This window comes from Myotis nattereri (assembly GCF_964212035.1).
Source record: "Myotis nattereri genome assembly, chromosome: 15".
NCBI classification, from domain to species: Eukaryota; Metazoa; Chordata; class Mammalia; order Chiroptera; family Vespertilionidae; genus Myotis; species Myotis nattereri.
The window spans coordinates 52,344,836-52,351,525 of NC_138090.1; the positions used below are offsets into that span (position 1 = coordinate 52,344,836).

At 45.3% G+C, this 6,690-nt stretch overlaps 1 long non-coding RNA gene across 1 annotated transcript; it reads right to left on the minus strand.

The window, feature by feature from the left end:
• Positions 1 to 210: 210 nt before the first annotated feature.
• LOC308531132 lies at positions 211 to 6,164 on the minus strand. The gene is made up of 3 exons (XR_013996900.1): positions 5,937 to 6,164; positions 4,508 to 4,634; positions 211 to 589 (listed from the first exon to the last, which is right to left on the minus strand). It is a non-coding gene; the product is annotated as an uncharacterized lncRNA (long non-coding RNA).
• Positions 6,165 to 6,690: the final 526 nt, after the last annotated feature.

Consider the following 6,690-nt stretch of genomic DNA (forward strand, 5'->3'; position numbering starts at 1 on the left):
GTTATATAAAATAAAAAACAGAGAGAGAGAGAGAGAGAGAGAGAGAGAGAGAGAGAGAGAGAATAAACATTCTTGGGTGAGGATTAAAGAAACACTCTCACACACACACACACACACATACACACACACACACACCAAACAAAGCCACCTGAGCCTTGAGCATTTTCTTCTGTTCCCTGGAAGCAAGGAGAAAGCTAGCTTGCTGTGTTCTGGGTTGCCTCTAAATTTGTGTTTATAAATGTGTCTTCATTCATCTCTGTCTTGGGAAATGCTGACACCCCTCCATGTAACCTTCTCCTCCTTCACATGAGTCAATTGCTTTTTTTTTTTTTTTTTAAATATATTTTATTGATTTTTTACAGAGAGGAAGGGAGAGAGACAGAGAGCCAGAAACATCGATGAGAGAGAAACATCGATCAGCCGCCTCCCGCACATCCCCCACTGGGGACGTGCCCGCAACCCAGGTACATGCCCTTGACCGGAACCGAACCCGGGACCCCCCAGTCCGCAGGCCGACGCTCCATCCACTGAGCCAAACCGGCCTCGGCGAGTCAATTGCTTTTGATGTTGTTTTAAGAAATGTCCAAACCTGTGGGAAATTTTTCTAAGTTTATTTGACCCAAGTCATCAACATTTGCCAGGAAGCAAAACAAGAACACATTAAGTAATGCAAAGGGGAACGGCAGTTTTGCACCTTTTTCATACATGAGACTCAAAAGAGAAGACATATGTGGGTTAAATGAAATTCACTGGTAAAACATTAGAGTGTGGGGGGGAACTGAAGAGGGAAATCTCTGGGATTGGATAAAAAGTAAAAAAAAAAAAATAGATACAAACTTCTTTTTAAAATGTTCTCCAGCCCTGACCGGTGTGGCTCAGTGGATAGAGCGTCCACCTGCGGACTCAAGGGTCCCAGGTTAGATTCTGGTGAAGGGCATGTACCTTGGTTGCGAGCACATCCCCAGTAGGGGGTGTGCAGGAGGCAGCTGATGGATGTTTCTCTCTCATCCATGTTTCTAACTCTCTATCCCTCTCTCTTCCTCTCTGTAAAAAATCAATAAAATATATTTTTAAAAAAATGTTCTCCAATAGTTAAGAGTTAATATTTAACACAGCAACAATAATAATTTTAGCTCTGAGGTCTTCTGTGTTTGGAGATTGTGTCCTTAGGAGTCTGTAAAAAAGGAAATTTCCCAAAAAATCCAAAGGTATGTTATCCTAGATGCAAAAAATGCAATAGGCAGGCTTAATAAGGTAAAGAATGACCTTTGCAAAGAAACAAAACAAAACAAAGGAGGCTAGGACAAAACTACCCCTGCAACTTTCTTTTACTTATAAAGTTTTAACTTCAAACCATCATAGGTCGTTACTTTTGGCCTTGGAGTTTTTAAGATTCACCATGTGATGCCAGGCTACCTGAGCTTGCCATGTTTAGTATACACCATCATTTTTGTCCATACTGTGGTGTTAAAACCTATGAGGTCAGGAGAAATTTCACTGAGTGGTTTATTTCCTTCGGGACCCATTGCTGACATCCTCCTAAAAACAATGCCCCCAGTACTGCTAGAAGTATTTGGTCTCCTAGAAGTATTCACTCTTCAGGTCAATAAAGCCTTAGGTTCTAAAAGTGGTCAAGGTATTTGTAAGGACAAGAAGAAGGTCTTTCTGTTTCTTCTCCACAATTTATGAGAAGCACTTGCTAATTAAACCCCAAATTACTGGCTCCTCTAATTCAAAGAGCTCCTCTGTTCAAACTGCAGAACAAGATAAGCTACTTTTAAGGCTAAATTCTTACATACCCCTCCTTCCTGCTGTTGTTACACCTAAGGGATAACTCACACCAAGGAGTCTCTAGTTAGTAGAAAGTTTACTCCCCTCTACCCTTTCAAACAAGCCTCATTTGAACTCTTCATAACTTTTTCTCTGGTCATATTTTATAGGCTGGGAAAGAAACTGATAAGACACCTCCGCAGAACATCTGCCAGACTGTCTCCTGGAAAACAAGCAAACTGTAACTTTTAAGGACAGCCCCTCTTATCTACACAACTTCAGCTCAGCCCATGGCCCCTCCATTGGTTGTCCCATAGTAACAGGCACTGCTGAAAAGCAGAAGCCACCATTTCTTCCCTGCCCTGAATTGACTAGCAATACTTGGCCTTTTCCTCTCTTGGAAAGTAAAATAAACTTCCTCTTTGCATTGCTTCTTTTAGTTGTGAATTCTTTCACAGGCTGTATCACCGCCCAAAACTGAACAGTATTCCTTTATTTTGTGGAGTTAAGGGAATTATTGTGAAAGAAGATGAAGGAAATGATATTGTAGAGGCATAATAATTTTCCCTTAGCCCCCAGCTCTCACAGGGGTGGCTCTTCTGGGAAGACAAAGCTAACTTGGGATTCCTTGCCTGTGACACTCTTACAGAAACCTTCTGTTCAGCCGGGGACTCAATATACTCTGCTCCCCAGCAGCAACCTGAACAAAAGGAAAAGCTGGTGAAGTACAAATTGACCTTATGAAATCAGAATATCTTCACCACAAATGCTTATCGGTCATGACTAGCCATGATTCCATAGGGAGATTTTCAAACAAGTGAAGTAGACTCCGAAGAAACTGCTTATACATAACGTGGCCCCAAAAGTCAGTTGATGATGAAAATCTCACCAAGAGAGGGACAGAAGCACAAGATGGGATACAAAGAAGAGAGGAAGACTCTATTCATTGTTCCTCCAGAAATGGCTTCCTTTAGGACCTTATATGCTGGCCATGTGAGTCTGTGTAGAATAATTAAAACTGCTCAAACCTATAAAAATTAATTATATTAGAGCACATGAGGTTCAACAACAATGTAATAACACTTGTGCACTCCAAAGTGGTGCAGGCATGGACCAACATTGCTTAGCAGTATAGACAGACCTGTGAAAGAGGCAAAGGTGCAAAGTCCAGAGAATTGAAGGTTATCTGTGGGATGAGAATCTGAGTAGAAATGATCACTAGTAGAACTGAGTAGTTGGCAAAGTATCAATAATAACCAAAAACAAGCATAATTGGGTAAGGAAAGGGCAACTGTAAGAAAACACTGATTAATAAAATGGGTTTCTAGTTAGGAGTGTAACAAAGGCCTGTCGTGAATTCCTCCCCAATGACCCTTCTCCAAGGCAAAACCGCCTGTGGGGTCACCATGTCATTCATAAAAGTCACGTTTCTTCTGTGATGCACACATGATTTTTCCCCTTAAATCCCATTTGAGCCATTGCATGGGATAAACGATCCAAATCTTCAAAGAAAAACTGAAAAGATGGCTGGTCAACACTCAAGTAGAACAACAAAGGACAAAGGAGATCACGGGCAAAAGACCTATGTGAGTGACATCAGCAAGATGGCAGGATCAGAGATATGAGCATCCTCCCCCATCCCAGTGTAAGCAGACAGCTATCCATGACCAAAACCCCCATAGGAAATGGGAATAAGAGTACCATGAAGACAAACAATATTACTGAACACAAATAAAGGAGAACTGTACAAAAAGGACGACTGAAAAGACTGAGTGAACAAACATATTTGACGATACCTACAGTCAAAAACAAGGGTCAGAGTTACCTCCAGTAGCCATTGTGCTTCTGCAATCATTCACTAAAGTGGCCTGTTCTTCAAAAAATACTGGAAATTTGTGTGTTTAAAAACCACAGATGCCGGAACCGGTTTGGCTCAGTGGATAGAGCGTCGGCCTGCGGACTGAAAGGTCCCAGGTTCGATTCCGGTCAAGGGCATGTACCTGGGTTGTGGGCACATCCCCAGTGGGAGGTGTGCAGGCGGCAGCTGATCGATGTTTCTCTCTCATCGATGTTTCTGGCTCTCTATCCCTCTCCCTTCCTCTCTGTAAAAAATCAATAAAATATATTTAAAAAAAAAACCAAAAACAAAAAAACACAGAATGGCCGAAACCGGTTTGGCTCAGTGGATAGAGCGTCTGCCTGCGGACTGAAGGGTCCCAGGTTCGATTCCGGTCAAGGGCATGTACCTGGGTTGCGGGCACATCCCCAGTGGGGGATGTGCAGGAGGCGGCTGGTCGATGTTTCTCTCTCATCGATGTTTCTGACTCTCTATCTCTCTCCCTTCCTCTCTGTAAAAAATCAATAAAATATATTTAAAAAAAAATTTTTACAAATAAAATAGGACTAAGGATGTAGACACTACTTAAATAAATACATACCAATAACCAACAGGAATAAAGAATATGGTTTTGTTCACTACTCAACTGGAATCCATCAGTCTCCCTGCCACACAACCAACCACAAACACTCCCTACCAATTCAGTACAGCAGGTATTGTGATTAAAAGTATAGAAGGGAGCTGGGAAATCAAACCAACCCTGCCAACCACAGCAAAAACCCAGAAACCTGGACAAATCAAGCAATCAATACAGTCCACAGGTGAGGACATTGCACCCCTAAAAGTGAGGGGGCATGGGGTGATGCAAAGCTAAATCCCAGGAACCAGTGAGGGTCTTACCCAGGGAGGATATAAGTTCAAAGTTCTCCAGCATCACACTCAGGTACAGCTGTCTCTGACCCTCATCAAAGAGGCTCCATTCCTCCCTGGAGAAGTACAGGACAATGTCCTCAAAGGTCACACCAACCTGTCAGATTGAGAAAATTGAAACCATAGTTGAAACTCTGAGAGCTAGCAACCCTACTCCTTACACATCTTCCCCACCGTCAACCTCCTCCAGGGATCCCCAGTTTAGTGTGGACACCAGGCCCTAATGCCAGTGCTGGCTGCTCTCACATCACAGTCCCATAACTCACTGTGATTGCCCTCGGCAAGAACAGATGGGCCAGGAAGGGTGACAGCAGAGAAACACCATCTAAGCTCTGGGCTATGCTTACAGGGCCCCAGCCTTCCTGTCAAGCAATACGACTGCAAACTCCCAGATCATGACTCCAGGACAAAGCCAGGGTTTATGCTTCACCCTATACTCCTAATACCAGCCATGGCTGGTTTGTCTTAGTGGACAGAGTTTTGGACTGTGCACTGAAGGATCCTGGGTTGCAGACTCCATACCCAGTAAGGGGTTTCCAGCCTATGGATGATTCATTCTCATTGTCTCTCTCTCCCTTCCTCTCTGAAATCAATACACACACACACACACACACACACACATATTTAAAGTACCAATACCAGGTTTACAGTACTATCAGCTCACACTTCCTCCAGATGTGAACACCAGCAGTGATGGCGAACCTTTTGAGCTCGGCGTGTCAGCATTTTGAAAAACCCTAACTTGACTCTGGTGCCGTGTCACATAGAGAAATTTTTTGATATTTGCAACCATAGTAAAACAAAGATTTATATTTTCGATATTTATTTTATATATTTAAATGCCGTTTAACAAAGAAAAATCAACCAAAAAAATGAGTTCACGTGTCCCCTCTGACACACGTGTCATAGGTTCGCCATCACTGGAAGGTCTACCCCCATCCCAACTTCAGACCCCAGGATCACTGCCTCAGCTCTGCCACCTTCCTGCTCCACACTGTGGACCTCTCTGGACTCACCCATGAAGTTAGCACATGGAATCCAGAGAGAGCATGTGAGGGTTCAGATGGATCTACCACAACCCAATTCCTGGTGGACCCCACAGCCTGGGGAAAGCAGGGCATGCGGCTCTGAAATCCTCCCTGCCGCCTCGGACCTGGGTTTCAATACTCAGCACCCACGTCCGCAGAGGGCGTTCAGATACGAGTCACCCCTGTCCACTGGGCCCTGCATTTCCTGTGTCCTCAGAGGCCACAACACTCCTCTCTCCCCTCCTCCTTCCTCAGGGTCCTTGGCGGGGACCTGAGCTGCGGGACGGGACAGGCGCCCTGAGCCCAGGCTGCAGGGTTGAGGGTCAGGAGGCGGTGAGAGCAGGTGTGGGGGGCGGGGGACGCGAACTCACCTCAGCTGAGCAACTGGGCAAGGCCATTGCCATTGGACGCCGTGCGCGGACCCAGGCAGGAGAGGCCGGAGAGGCGGGTAAGAAGCAGGGGCAGCGGAAGGGGATAAAGGGGCCTCTGTTCCGTCAGGGACGTGGGTAACCCGGGGACGTCAGCGAGATTCACTCCCACGTGCAGGCTGAGCGGGTGAGGACTCGGGCCTCCTCCCTCCGAGTATCCGCCACTGCCCCGCCCACCTGGAGCGGTCCGCCTTGTTCTGGAATAGATACTGGGTGGAGACCAATAGCTGCCTATAGAGCACCAGATGTCCCGCCCACTACCCGGTGACGCAAGAGGAAGCCCTTTTCTGACCCTTCATTGGCTAAGCTGGCGGTAGTCCTCACAAGGCCTTCTGGATAATGTAGTTTCCAGCGTCCAAGATGGTGGTGGAAGGTTTTTCCATCTCGCTCCAAGGACAACAGCGACATCTGCCGGTAGGGACGCTGGGAAATGACCTTCCTCAGGTAAGAGACATCTTGAAAATGGCTAGAAAAGAGTCATTTTTCCTGGTAAAGGGACTTGGGGTCCTTTTTATGAAAACTCATTATCTGTGAGACCAATGCAGTTCGTCATACTATAGAGCAGTGATGGCGAACCTTTTGAGCTCGGCGTGTCAGCATTTTGAAAAACCCTAACTTAACTCTGGTGCCGTGTGACATATAGAAATCTTTTGATATTTGCAACCATAGTAAAACAAAGATTTATATTTTTGATATT